This window comes from Pipistrellus kuhlii, unplaced genomic scaffold (genome assembly GCF_014108245.1).
Source record: "Pipistrellus kuhlii isolate mPipKuh1 unplaced genomic scaffold, mPipKuh1.p scaffold_m20_p_15, whole genome shotgun sequence".
Lineage (NCBI taxonomy): Eukaryota > Metazoa > Chordata > Mammalia > Chiroptera > Vespertilionidae > Pipistrellus > Pipistrellus kuhlii.
The window spans coordinates 33,420,557-33,434,471 of NW_023425460.1; the positions used below are offsets into that span (position 1 = coordinate 33,420,557).

Genomic DNA, 13,915 nt, shown 5'->3' on the forward strand with positions numbered 1-13,915 from the left:
GCACACATCAGGTACAGTATTTCTTCCCAACTCACCCCACCCTTGGGTCAGACCTACTCCAGGCAGGTGCTAAAGAAATCAGCAAATCTCCAGCCCAAGGCCTATGTTACCGCAGCCAGGTAGGTCCCCAAGCACATCTGGGCAGCCTTGCAGAATGTACATGAGGAAGTAGCCCTGAGATAGAGTGCCCTGTGCTGTCCCCAGGAAGACCCCAGATGACAGCTTTCTCAAAAAATAATTATGCTAGTCTCCAGAGAACCCATCTCCTCCAATCCATCCTGCCTGCTGTGTCTGATAGAACTGATCATTATAGCACTGATCATCTTACTGCTCTGAATTTCCAGTGATTCCCTCATTTACTTACAGGATACATTCACACTCCTTGGAGCTGACATTTAAGACTGTCCAGTAGTTTGGCTCTCTCTTCCCAACCAAGCTTGGTTCTCTCTGATACACTATACTGCTCTAGCCAGACCTTCCCCTTCCTCCTGCTATCAGAACCTCCAGGATGACTTCTGCCTGCCAGCATGCAATTATCAATCTGGAATGCCTCCCCTCTCCTTTCTACCTTCCAGATCCTGCCCATGCAATACTTCGCTGATGTCCTATCTACTTTGTGACGCTTTCTCCAATCCTTGAGCACCCCCTTCCCCAAATCACTATAGGGACTGACTGCCTGTGCCACTCAGTTTGTCCATGAATCATGAAAAAAAAAAAATTTTCTGTGCTCATGTTTTACCACCCCAGTTAAACACATCAGGGGACAGATCGCATCCTACATTTTTTTCTTCAATAACTAGCACAGTTCTGAATCCTGCATTAGATGCTCAGCTAATGCCTATATGTATTCAACAAATTAGATGGCTTATTTGTTTTAGTACCTGGCACAGTGCCCAACAATATAATATATAGTAAAAAACAGTCCCAGCCTTCATGGTGCTTCCAGTTGAGTGGGGGAGATTAAATACCTACATTGAAATGGAATGAATGATGGAAGGAAGGAAAAGAGGGAGGGAGGAAGGATTTATAAGGTTTAGTGGCTCCACATCTTCTAGTCTCTAGAGGGGGAAAAATATGTGTGTATGTACTTTCTATTTCCTAGCTATTATAGCTGTGTTGTAGTCATCCATCAAAACAAATAGATTTTGGGCCTGGCTAGTGAAAGTGGCAGAGATTTGCTATGTGCTTAAATGATTTATGAGAAAGGACATGTTACTGGAACTGACATGAGAGAAGATCAGGCGATACAATGATTTGGAGGAAAAAAATTCTCAAAAGCATTCTTTTGAGATAAAGTTGTTTCCTATGGGGGTCTTCACGGTTTTAATAAGGCAGCTAAATGACAATGCTTATTTGTGCCACTCATGCTTTCTGTCCTAGAAGCTGAAAACTTTGGCCATCAGGAGCTCTTCTGGAAGAACAGAGTTTGTTTTTTGTTTTTTAAATATCTTTTTATTGATTTCAGAGAAGAAGGAGAGAGAGAGAGAAACATCAATGATGAGAGAGAATCATTGATCGGCTGCCTCCTGCACACCCCATACTGGGGATTGAGCTGTGACCAGGAATTAAACCATGACCACCTAGTTCTTGGGTTGACACTTAACCACTGAGCCTACATTGGCCGGGTGAGAGTCAGGTTTGATCTGGTATATGAATATCATGATGACCCAGTGCATTCTGATCTTCTGCCATCTGGCCTGCAAGATTTTGTTAGTGAATGAAGAGTTTATTCAAGCAAAAAAAAAAACATCTATTGAGCAGGAAATGCCCCATTAAGTTGTCTCAGGCTGGAGCATATCCCACATGCCCGGAGAAACCTTGCATCCTTATCCAAAATAGTCAGGGGGAAGTATTGTATATTCCATTAGTAAAATGAAATTTTGAGGGGGGGAAAATAGCGTATTTTAAAAATGTTAACTATCAAACCTATATTTTTCTTTTCTCGAGTAGAAGTGGTAAGAAAGTATATTGAATATCACTTGGAAAAAAATGGCTTTCAGGCACCCAAGGTGACTTTTATTCATGGCTGCATAGAGAAGTTGGGAGAGGCTGGAATCAGAACTGAGAGTTATGATGTTATTATGTAGGTCTCTTTCCTTACTGTTATGAATAAAGCCCATTTTCTATTGAACAGACAAATGTCACCAGGTTTTGCTGAACTGACTCTCATTTAGGTGATAAGCTAAAGTTGGCATGACTTAACATAGAGAAGGAGCTGGGCTGGCCCAGAACACACTAGCCCAAGAGAGAACTTATTTTAACTAAATCATTAACCAATGAACCCAGCAGACCAGGTAGACCACTGAGTCTGCTCATACAATACACACTGACCTGTTACCTTTAATATTATTTTCATAGCAAATGACAGGATTCTGTGCTTCTCTTTTTTTCTTTGGATTGCTGTCAAGTCATGCTCAAGTGATAATCTCAGTAAACTGCCTGAAGGAACTTGGTCTGTTTACAGGTGGGATAAGAAATGCTTTGCGGGGCGCGAGGTATCTGGCCCTAGGTTATTTTTTGCCTGGTAAATGTCTGGGCAGAAACAAATAAGAAGCATGCCTGAATTTTTTTTTTCCTGCACTCACATTTGCTGAAAGTTTACTGATATTTTAAACACTCTGTCCTCCTCTCTTATCTCGGGAAAATGGTTGAGCTTGGGGAAGAGAGGAGGAAAGATTATTGTAGGATCCAGACCTCCATACTGTTGAAATTAGATAAATAAAATCTTAAAATGACTGCTAATTCATGTGCCTGAGATTTAAGTGCAATACCGGGGGCGGGGGGGGGCCGGGGGGGGGGAAGCATCTATACTAATAAAAGGGTAATATGCTAATTAGATCAGAAGACCTTCTGGACGTCCTTCCAGACGAAGCCATGGTGGCAGGGCTGAGGCAGAGGCAGTTAAGGCTATTTGGCCTGTGGCAGTGAGGGGGCAGTTGGGGGCAAGCAGGCTGGCAGGCAGAGTGCTTAGGGGCGATTAGGCAGGCAGACAAGTGAGCAGTTAGGAGCCAGCGGTCCCAAGTTGCAAGAGGGATGTCTGACTGCTCTTTTAGGCCTCATCCCACAGGGATTGTGCCTAAACCAGCAATCTGACATCCCCGAGGGGTCCCAGATTGGAGAACTTGCAGGCCAGGCTGAGGGACACCCCTCCCACCTCTGTGCACGAATTTTATGCACTGGGCCATTAGTGTTGTTATAAAAGTACATGACAGCATTACAAAAAGTTGTATACTTTTTAAAGGAAAGGAGTTTATGAATACTATTGACTTATTCTTATAGTTATAAAACAATCTTGGGCTGCATTTGTTTCAGTTTGGCTCAAAATCTAAGTGACCTGAGTGTCCTTATTTGGGAAAGAGTCACTCTTGCCCTCCCTTGTGAGGCAGGGCACGGAAAAGGAAATCTTGGCACTTCACTAAAAAATATATATACTTTTCCTCCCACCTTCTAATAAATCTAAGTGCTTCCAGGCTGGGCTAATCACTAAATTAACAGATACAGATGGACAGGAGAACGTCAGGTTTTTAATACCTGCGAATGGAGGATTCACATAGGCCTGCGGAGGGAACCAGCTTTGCCATTCAGAAGCTGCTTTTGGGATATTGATTTTTAAGGTGTTTAATAAGAAGCAAGATTCAGAAAGAACCTTTGACCCTCTCCTCTTTCCTGCTGAAAAGGTTCAGACAGAGAAACCTGCGTCAAGAGGGGAAACTTGAATGCCACTTCAGCCTGGTTTGCATTACGTGTCGTAAACAAGGCTTCAGGCAGGTGCAGGCGCCTGTTAGCTAGACGCCCTCTGTGTTCCATTATTTTTGAGTTGTCTAGCAAGAACTTTCCTGTCGCGTCTGCTCCCGGTAGGTTTCTCCGTCTTTATCTCTTGGGCAGGAAAGGGGGGAAGGTCAAATTTTCCTTCTGAGCCTTGTTTCTTAATAAACAGCTTAAATATCAATATTCCAAAAAGACAGCTTCAGGATGGCTAAACTTTGGTCCCTTCGTTCACACAGGGTCAGCTCAGGCACTTCCGTCCTCCCCACCCTCCACCCCCTGAATTTGTTTTTACAGTAGATTTTGTCCCTTCATTCCTTTCTCTGCTATCTGGGATTCATGTAATCTTAACCTTGTTTGGACTGATTCTGCTGTTTCAGCACGATGGGGAGCTATATTTCAGTGACGTCTCTGCTGGCCTTGAATTGCCAGAAGAAAGCAGGACACAGTTTTCTAGGGGGGTGTCTTTTGGTTTGGTTATGTCTTGTCTTATGGCGGGTACATGTTCACACACAGAGCCCCATTCTTCTAACAGCCAGAAGGAAGCTTTGTGCTGTGGGAACATGGGTCAGGTCAGGAGGTTTAGGGTCCATTTCTCTTCTGCCTCTCAAAGGTGGTCTGACCTTGGAAAATTAACTTCCTTGAGTCGTTTTCTAAACTTTAAAAATGTAGAGAATGCTGCAACCTGCTTATAGGGCTTTTATGAAAATTAAACGGGATAAATAATGTGAAAAATACTCTGAAAACTGTAGTGTGGAAATGAGAGCAACTGTTCCCCCCCGATGCTCCCCTCATGTTCTCATCATTGTGTTGTTTATTCTTTTATTGTCATTATGCGTGTGGTCTGTCTGACTATGAAATCAAAAGTTCTTACTTTAAAAATAATGTTAACATTTTTCTTATTATGAAATAATAAACGGATATTGTTAAAATGCTGGAAAATACAAAAAGTAAAAGACAAAATTACTACTAATCATATAGCCAGCAAAAACCTCTTTAACATTATCCTTTCATGTGTTTTTTCCTCTGTGTGTATAATAAAATTGGGAGCATGCTATGTATAGAACTTAGTATTCTAATTTTATTTAGCTTATTTCCTAAACCTAAACATTTTTTAAAGTTTTATTTGTTAGACTGGGGTTGCAGGCTTGATCCCCAGTGTGGAGCGAGCAGGAGGCAGCTGATCAATGATTTTCTCTCATCGTTGCTGTTTCTGTCTCCCCTTTCCCTTCCTATCTGAAAACAAATAGTGAAGCTTATTTAGAGATTGCTCTAAGAAATGGTAAATTTGTAGTTGAGAAAGTTTAATCAAACATAAGAGACAAGAATCCCACAGCCAAAACCCCCGAAAGTTCTTGTCTGGCTACAATCACCAGCGTGAATTAAGGTGAGCATAAAGACACCTGTGGAGCTGAGGAGTGATTTACTTTCTTTGCTTTATTAAAATCTTGAGCACTCTGCTATTGTTACTCTTCTCTTTTTCTAAGACAGTGATTTTTTTTTTTTTTTGAAGGTAGAGAAATTCGACTTCTGACTTAATCCACCAGGTATTTCACAAACATGTCTTTGCTGTTTTGAAATTCTTGGGAGTTCATTGATTATAAAAAAAAACAAAACGAAAAAAACCCAAAAAACACCTTGCTGATTGGAATCAGTGTTTGTTTTGAAATGTTTTCATCATTCTCATTCTCCTGTAGCCGGGTTTCCTGAATACCAGAGTACACACACTGTCAGGAGATTACAGTTACAAGTAAAGGGAGTCGTTCCTCTAGCTACAACATTCCTGGGAACTCTGGCTTCTACAGAAAAACATTTCCTTCCAGCGTAGCTGTTTTTGTTCTCCCTCCCGGTGTGCATGTGGGGGCTGCGTAAAGGAGGGCCCTTGACCTCAGATACGGCTTGTAACATTCTTCACATTTGAACTGGTTTATCCCAGTGATCTACTTCCTGCCCTGCCTTATTTCTTTCACCCTGCACATGTGCCAATGCCTTTAGAGCAGATTCAAGTTTTTGAAATGGGGATAACTGACACTGAAGGAAGATTTAAAGAAGGAAGCAGCTGGTGTATCCTAGAAAAATAACCTTGTACTCTGGGGGAAGACACTCATATCTATTTTATGGCAAACCTTTGGGATAAACCCCCCAGCACAGCACGGGCAGGTGGCGCCAGGGACTTGCTCGTGCTTACATCTTCCCATTAGTTGCTGGAGTAGAGAGGAATGCAAGCTGGTGCCTCTTTTAGAGAGTTCTTTGTTTTTCCTTTTTCTCCTTTCTTCTTTCACCTCCTTAATCCTGACAAAGTGTATTTTGCTATTAAAAGCACTACATGGTGGTGGTGGGGGGGGCAATGGTAAGATATGTACACATATAATTCCTTAATAAAAAAAAAAAAGGGGTGGTGGTGGTGGTGTCGAAACCGGTTTGGCTCAGTGGATAGAGTGTCGGCCTGTGGACTGAAGGGTCCCAAGTTTGATTCCGGTCAAGTGCATGTACCTTGGTTGCGGGTGCATCCCCAGTGGGGGTGTGCAGGAGGCAGCTAGCTGATTGGTGGTTCTCTCTCATCGATATTTCTGACTCTCTGTCCCTCTCTCTTCCTCTCTGTAAAAAAAAATCAATAAAATATATTTTTAAAAAAAGGGGGGGGAGGACTACATTATTAAAACACTGCAGAATCTGAAATGACACCAGTAGGACTAATGTTGTGTGTGGTCTTCTTTCAATTAATAGTAGTGGTAGTTATCAATGAATATAAACAATAGTAGTAATAATATGGAGGATTTAGTCTTTAGAAATATTTTTATTGATTTTAGAGAGAAAGTAAGGGAGAGAAATAGAAACATCGATGAGAAACATAGATCAGCTTCCTCCCCCATCCCCCCTACTGGGGATTGAGCCTGCAACCTGAGCATGTTCTTTGTCCAGGAATCAAGCCTGAGACCTTTTGGTGCATGGGACAGCGCTCTATCCACTGGACCTAGTCTTTATTGAATAGTTAATATGTTTAAGGCACCATGTCACTTAGCCCTCTCAATAACCATTATTATCCTCATTTTACATGTGAAGAAACTCAGGCTCAGAGAGATTAATTTTCTAATCCAGGGTCACACAGCTAGAAAGTGGTAAATTTGAACCCATGATTCTAAAGCTGACATTCTTGCTATCTGCTGTATTAACTCTCCATACTTATACTTTCATAGAATCACAAGATATTGGTGCTCAAAAGAATCACTTACTAGGATGCCCCACCTTTTATTTCTTTCAAGGCTTAAGTCCTTGGGGCTGAGAGCATGTATTTGGAAGTGATATTAATATCACTATCTTCTGTTGGTAGAAAGAACATGTGCTGGGGTTCTTGACCCAGCATTAAGAAGGGGTTCAGCATCTGGAGAAAGGCTGTGCGTAGATCAAGTAGGAGTCCAGTGATGAAAGATAATTTAGAGAGACATTGGGAGTCAGAGGAGCTTCATCTAAAGGAGCTAAAGACTTTTCCTTGATTCAGGACCCCATGCTATTTTATTAACACAACTTGTCCTAAGGCAAAGTGGAGATAATACACTTCAAAGGGTAGGGTTTACAGAAGCATTGTCAGATTGGGGGATTGCCTACAGCTATTCAGGTGTTTGGCCAACAGGAGACAATAATTTGTAGATTAAGATGCCCTGAGCTGTCTGGCAGCAAGCAATCATCCTATTCAGGTTTTGGGGAAGTGCCTTTCCAGCTGTTCCAACAGGTAATAACATATGTGACTCAGCCCTGTTGAGCCCAAGTTTCATCAACCTTTTTTTTTAATATTTTATTGATTTTTTACAGAGAGGAAGGGAGAGGGATAGAGAGTTAGAAACATCGATGAGAGAAACATGGATCAGCTGCCTCTTGCACACCCCCTACTGGGGATGTACCCGCAACCAAGGTACATGCCCTTGACCGGAATCGAACCTGGGACCTTTCAGTCCGCAGGCTGACGCTCTATCCACTGAGCCAAACCGGTTTCGGCTGGAAAATAATTTTCGTAGGTGAGAAAGAGGAGCTGCTAACTCGTCCTACCAGAAAGTCCAATGCACTGAGAGGAGGAAAGAACGTGTGAGGCCTGGCAGCAGCAACCAGCATAGATAGCCCTCTTCCTGGCTTGGTGATCCCCTGCTGGGTGCCAGTCTTCTGGTAAGGAAGCCCAGATCTAGGTAGACTTCTTCATTTTAGTGAGGTGGAAATGAGGGCCACCGAGGCCAAGGCCACCAGTAAGTTATTTCAATACAGGGAGTAGGTCAAAAGACTGCCCTTCATGAATGTAAGGTCTGTGCCTGTCTTGCCCACCCTTCTGTTTGCACTGACCAACAATAAATAGTAAGAGTGTAAATAGATGTTTAATGAATTCATTTTCTTTCTTTTTTTAATATATATTTTTATTGATTTCAGAGAGGAAGGGAGAGAGGGAGAGATAGAAACATCAATGGTGAGAGAGAATCAAAGATTGGCTGCTTTGTGCATGCTCCCCACTGGGGATGGAGCCTGCAACCTGGGCATGTGCTCTTGAGCAGATTTGAACCTGGGACGCTTCAGTCCACAGACTGATGCTCTATCCACTGAACCAAACCAGCCAAGGCTAATGAATTCATATGTGTATATATATATATATATATATATATATATATATATATATATTATTGATTTCATAGAGGAAGGGAGAGAGGTGGAGAGATAGAAACATCAATGATAAGATGTTTGGCTGCCTCCTGCATGTCCCCCACTGGTGGGTGGGGGATTGAGCCCATAACCCAGGCATGTCCTTCTAGGCAGAATTGAACTTGGGACCCTTTAGTCCACAAGCCAATGCTCTATCCACTGAGTCAAACTGGCCAGGGCTCATTTTAATTACTTAAGGTAGCTTGTTCATGCTCTTGACCTAAAAAAAAAAAAAAAAAAAAAAAAAATTCTTTCTGACCTGCAGAGTACCTTTCAGACTTTTCAGCTTGTTTTTCACTGGCCCTACTGGCACTGGTATTGGAGGTGAAAGGAGGAAAAATAAAGGTTTCCATTTTGTCTTTTGAAAACTCCACTGACTCTGCCCTGAGATTTTGCTGGCCCTTTTTGGCAGTCTCAGCATCTGCAAATCATCAATTGCTAATGATGGCCCTGGTATGTAGGACTTGTCTTATCTTGCCCTTACCCACTCCCCTCTACCGTCCTCATGGTTCTGGTTCTGGAAATAGAAGAAGCTTCAGCATTGCAGTATCTCAGGTCCCACAAAACAAAGCAAAATAAACCCTCCTGGCCCAGCAGGGACTGCCTTTAAGAAGCTTTGGATGAAGTTCACTTTGGAAGTGGTAAGAACTTGATTCAAATTCTTCAGAAAAGGACAGTCACCTTTATAGCTGAATGACTGACCCTACTCCCAGGACCCGAAGCAATTGTAAAATTTTATCTCCCTTCTAAGTAAATCACACGGAAATATTAGTGTGTGGGTCCCATCACAACACCGTCAACTTGTCCTTTCATTTCGGGTTGCCTTTTAACAGGAACACATCACAGAGCCACTCAAGCTTGCAGAAAAGTCCGACAATGCCCAGTCCGGTTGTTCCCTTGATGCTGCTGGAGGGTGCTGAGGCACAAAGAAAAGCTCCTGTGAAGATGTTGCTAAGGAATGAGGTGCGTGTGTCTTATTTTTATTTATTTATTTGTTTGTTTGTTTTTATTTTTTAATTAAATTATTATCTGTGTACATATTTTAACCTTGTCCCCCCTCCCATACATACCCTCCCTCCCCAGAGTTTTGTGTCCATTGGTTGTACTTATATGCATGTATACAAGTCCTTCGTTTGATCTATCTCCCCCAGAACTCCCTCCCCTCCCCGGGTGGCTGTGCCTTTTAACCTGCTCTTCCCATAGCTCAGACTGTAAGAAAGAATAAGTGGCCAAAAGTCACCAAATTCTGGATCACCGATAAAAACAAATGAAATCTTTTTAGAAGGTGTTAACGAAGGGTTGGTTCACAGCAAATCTCCTAAAACACTAGTTTAAGCAGTTCTGCTCCATCTTAAGAAATTCAAAGTTCTGGTGCCACTTAGTGTTCAGAGGCGGAATTGAAAAGCAGTGTTAAGGCTTGGCCAATGGGCAGGCCAGGCTCCAGAAATAACAATCGTCAGAGAGTCTCAGGAAAAACACATTCCTTCTGACCCGCAGAGCACCTTTCAGACTTTTCAGCTTGTTTGCTCATTAAACAAAGCTCCTACTGAAACTGGGCTAATCGTGCCACAAGATTGCCAAATCAAATTGGTAGCAGTGCTCTTGGGTTAAATGGTCTTTTGAAAGCAAACACTTTTAAAATATTGGCAGTTGAATGAAGAAAAGAAATGAATGATACATTTCTTTGAACTCAGTTCACCCTAATGTGTGACAACATAATGACTACAGTAAATCCTAACTAGCTTAGGAAAAGAGTTTGATCATTTTTAAAAGAAGAGCTAGGAGATTGGTGGGTTTTCTTTTCCTTTATAAAGTACCTTAGGAACGTATTAGATTTAGTTCTAGTTTCCATCGTTAAAGAAGATTGAGGAATATTTCAAGGCTGATTACATTATTAGAAAATAGGAAAGCTTCAAGAATGATTATTAAATAAATTGAAGGCCAGTTGTATTTGAAGACTTTGTCAGAGGACATAGAGAGATGATAAGCCAGGGATCATAGAAGCCATGATCCCTGTCATTAGGAGCTCATAGTTCATTTTTAATAACAACTTGAAGTGAAGAAGAGTTTTAATAAGAAAATTTCAACCAGTTGCTCTGAGTTCAGTGCATAGGCACCAGGGTGAGTGGGCATGGCCCAAGAGGTTTTTATTGGGGACATGAGAACTTTTTTTTTTTTTTTTTTTTTTTTTTTGGGACATGAGAACTTTTAAACTTTGTAAAACTTTGGGACGGATTCTATTATACAAGGACAGCGGTTAAGAATGGAGAAATTCTCAGATTAGTAAGTGTGTTCAGCTATAGACCCTGACTTAGTACTACTGACCAAGGGAGGTCCTGGGTGATATTTTAAGCCCTATTTGTCTCTGTGACCTTGATTCTAAGCACTTCTTTCTTGGTTTTAAAGTTCCATGTGCTTTGGTGACGGCGTTAGTTGGAATGGTACAGCTAGGATCAAGCATATTTCGGTATCCCTGAGGAGGTCCTGTTAGAGGGGAAATGAAAAGAAAGTGTGTCCTGGTTATTTGGCTTATAAGACTCTTCCAAGTCTAGGGGAATGAGGTGTTAGCCTCTTTCTTGTCATTTTGAACTCTCAGTTACCCGCAAAAGACACTGAGTGATAAGATTGGGTTGGAATATAGAGATTCATGTTGTCCTTTTCCCAAGAATAACATGTTTTATACATTATGTTCCAATAAAATATATACTTTAAGAATTGTATTTGACTTACAATCTACAATAGAAAATACATGTATTAGACAATATAAAATTAAATATGCATTTTGCTCAGAAAACTGGCATAAATATAGTTAAATACTTAAAATATATATAGGTGAAAGAGACAACTAGGAATGTACAACTCTTATAAAAGAGGATACCTCTCCTTCAAGAATGAGAGACAGCCGGGCCGGCGTGGCTCAGTGGTTGAGTGTTGACCTATGAACCAGGAGGTCATGGTTTGATTCCTGGTCAGGAAATCAACACCTGAGTTGCAGGCTTAATCCCCAGTGTGGGGTGTGCAGGAGGAAGCCAATTGATGATTCTCTCTCATCATTGATGTTTATATCTCTCCCTATCTTAAATCAATAAAAAAAATATTTTAAAAGAAGAATGAACAACAGTATAGAATGCTGATTAAGAGCAAAAACTTGGCCGAAACCGGTTTGGTTCAGTGGATAGAGTGTCGGCCTGAGGACTGAAAGGTCCCGGTTCAATTCCAGTCAGGGGCATGTACCTTGGTTGTGGGCATACCCCCATTAGGAGGTGTGCAAGAGGCAGCTGATGGATGATTCTCTCTCATCGATGTTTCTAACTCTCTATCCCTCTCCCTTCCTCTCTGTAAAGAATCAATAAAATAAAATAAAAATAAATAAAGATAATTAAAAAAAAAAGAGCAAAAACTTGAAGCTTTTAAAGTTTCTTTTGCCTTTCAACTCTGCCACTTAGCATTTTGTCCTTGAGAAAATTATTTCCCATCCCTATGCCTTTATTTCCTCATTTGTATGAAGTGCTTTGGAAGAGTGTGTGGCACATAGTTTACGTTATTGCTAGTTTAGCTCTAAATGTTGTTATCAGCATGTGCCTGATGCCTCTCGCTGCCAGATCATGGTTTAGGAAGCTGCTTGTAGCTCTTTCGACAACAGGCAACTTTCCCCCCAACATTGTATTTGAATAGTTTTCAAATATAGAGGAAAGCTTAAAGAACTGTAACGAGTCCACTTGGAGTGGCTCAGTTGGTTGGAGCATCATCCTGTGCATTGAAAGGTTGCTGATTCGATTCCAGTGGTCAGGGCACAACCTAGGTTTCGGGTTCGATCCCCGGGTCAGAGCATGTACTGAAACCGATTGATTTTTTTTTTTCCCCCTCTCTCTCTCTCCTTCTTCTAAGTATGTCCTCTGGTGAGAATTAAAAAACAAAAAGGAATAGAAAGGGCTACCCATTTATCCACCACCTAGATTACTCACTCCTTAACCTTTTGCTATCTGTTTATACATTTTAACATATTGACTAACATTAGAGATACAGAAACAGGGTTCTCATTCTTTCCTAGGCATATGCCCTTTCCAAAGATATTGGATTTAAAGGGTTTAAGAAGCAGATTTTCTCTTAATTGATTATTGTATCAAAATAGTATGTTCAATGCTTCATTATCACAGCGGGAGGGTTTATTTAAAAATCCTGGAGCCCCGCAGAGACCTTTCAGCTTATCTACATGAATAGGCCCAGCAGCAGCCTGACGGAGACCCCCATTCCCCCCTCCAGCACCTCCAGCCATGCATAGCTGAAAAGGGCATGGCTCTTTGCCAAGTCAGCCCCAGAACCTGCTCCTCAGGTTGAGCCTTTCCTTGAATGGCTCAGAGGAAGCAGCCAAAAACAGTCAGTAAATTCTGCTTTATTAGGGCTGGGAGGTTGACTAAATTTATCTGACAAGGATTGTGAACTTACCCGTCCATTATTTCATTTTCTCGCTGAATGTTAATTAAATACCTACTTGAATGTATCAGGCACTGTCCTAGGCAAGGATCACCAACAATGGATTATCATGAACCCCGTGGAGCAATGGGACAAAAATAGTTAAGCATATTTTCTAAACTTGGTTGGCATCTGTCCTAACTTCTGTGATTTGCCAAGTTTCTTCAACCACACACCACAATTTGGGTGAAAACAAGGGTTCTTTTGTAGACCCTGCCCAAGAGTGTGTAGAGGGAAATCACACTAGGTCATAAAAATCTAGTCTTTTGCAAATAGGAAGCTGGAATTAAAAATCCTAATAGCCACCTAGGACTTGAGCTTTACTGCCTCATTCTAGTCTCTTTTCAACTGCTGATCCTGCGATTCCTGTAAGCGTGCTTCCCACTGAGGTTAATGGGAGTGAACTTAAGTTTTGTACTTAATCTTCTCCCACTGAGTGAATCTTGCTTGTCTTGGACTGACTACCATCCCAATCCCCTTCCCCAATGTAACCACACCTCTCCTTTCCTGTAGCAGAGCCACTGGGCAGTGGTAGGCTCCAGGTGAGAGGAAAATAAATTTGGAACAAAAAGTGTTCTGCCCTTATGCTTCTTCATATATATATATATATATATATATATATATATATATATATAAAATTGATTTTGTACAGAGAGGAAGGGAGAGAGATAGAGAGTTAGAAACATCAATGAGAGTCATCGATCAGCTGCCTCTTGCACACCCCCTACTGGGGATGTGCCCGCAACCAAGATACATGCTCTTGACCGGAATCGAACCCCGGACCCTTCAGTCCCCAAGCCGACGCTCTATCCATTGAGCCAAACCGGTCTCGGCTGCCCTTATGCTTCTTCATTGCCTCATCTACGTTGTCCGGAAGCCAGAGAGAATAAAATCAACGACGTCTGGGTGCATGGTAAGCCATACTTGGGTCTACTAACTTTTAATACTAGGCCTAAAGTCATTAACCTTCTCATTCTTGGAATGAAAAAGGAGGCAG

At 41.6% G+C, this 13,915-nt stretch overlaps 1 protein-coding gene across 1 annotated transcript in view; it reads left to right on the top strand.

Annotated features, from left to right (window-relative positions):
• Positions 1-13,915, top strand: part of BORCS7 (BLOC-1 related complex subunit 7) — a 32,507-nt gene that overhangs the window by 12,424 nt on the left and 6,168 nt on the right. Inside the window, exon 6 of the transcript XR_004987985.2 lies at positions 9,279-9,412. The gene's annotated coding sequence lies outside the window, so the exon portion shown is untranslated. The remainder of the gene's footprint in view (positions 1-9,278; positions 9,413-13,915) is intronic.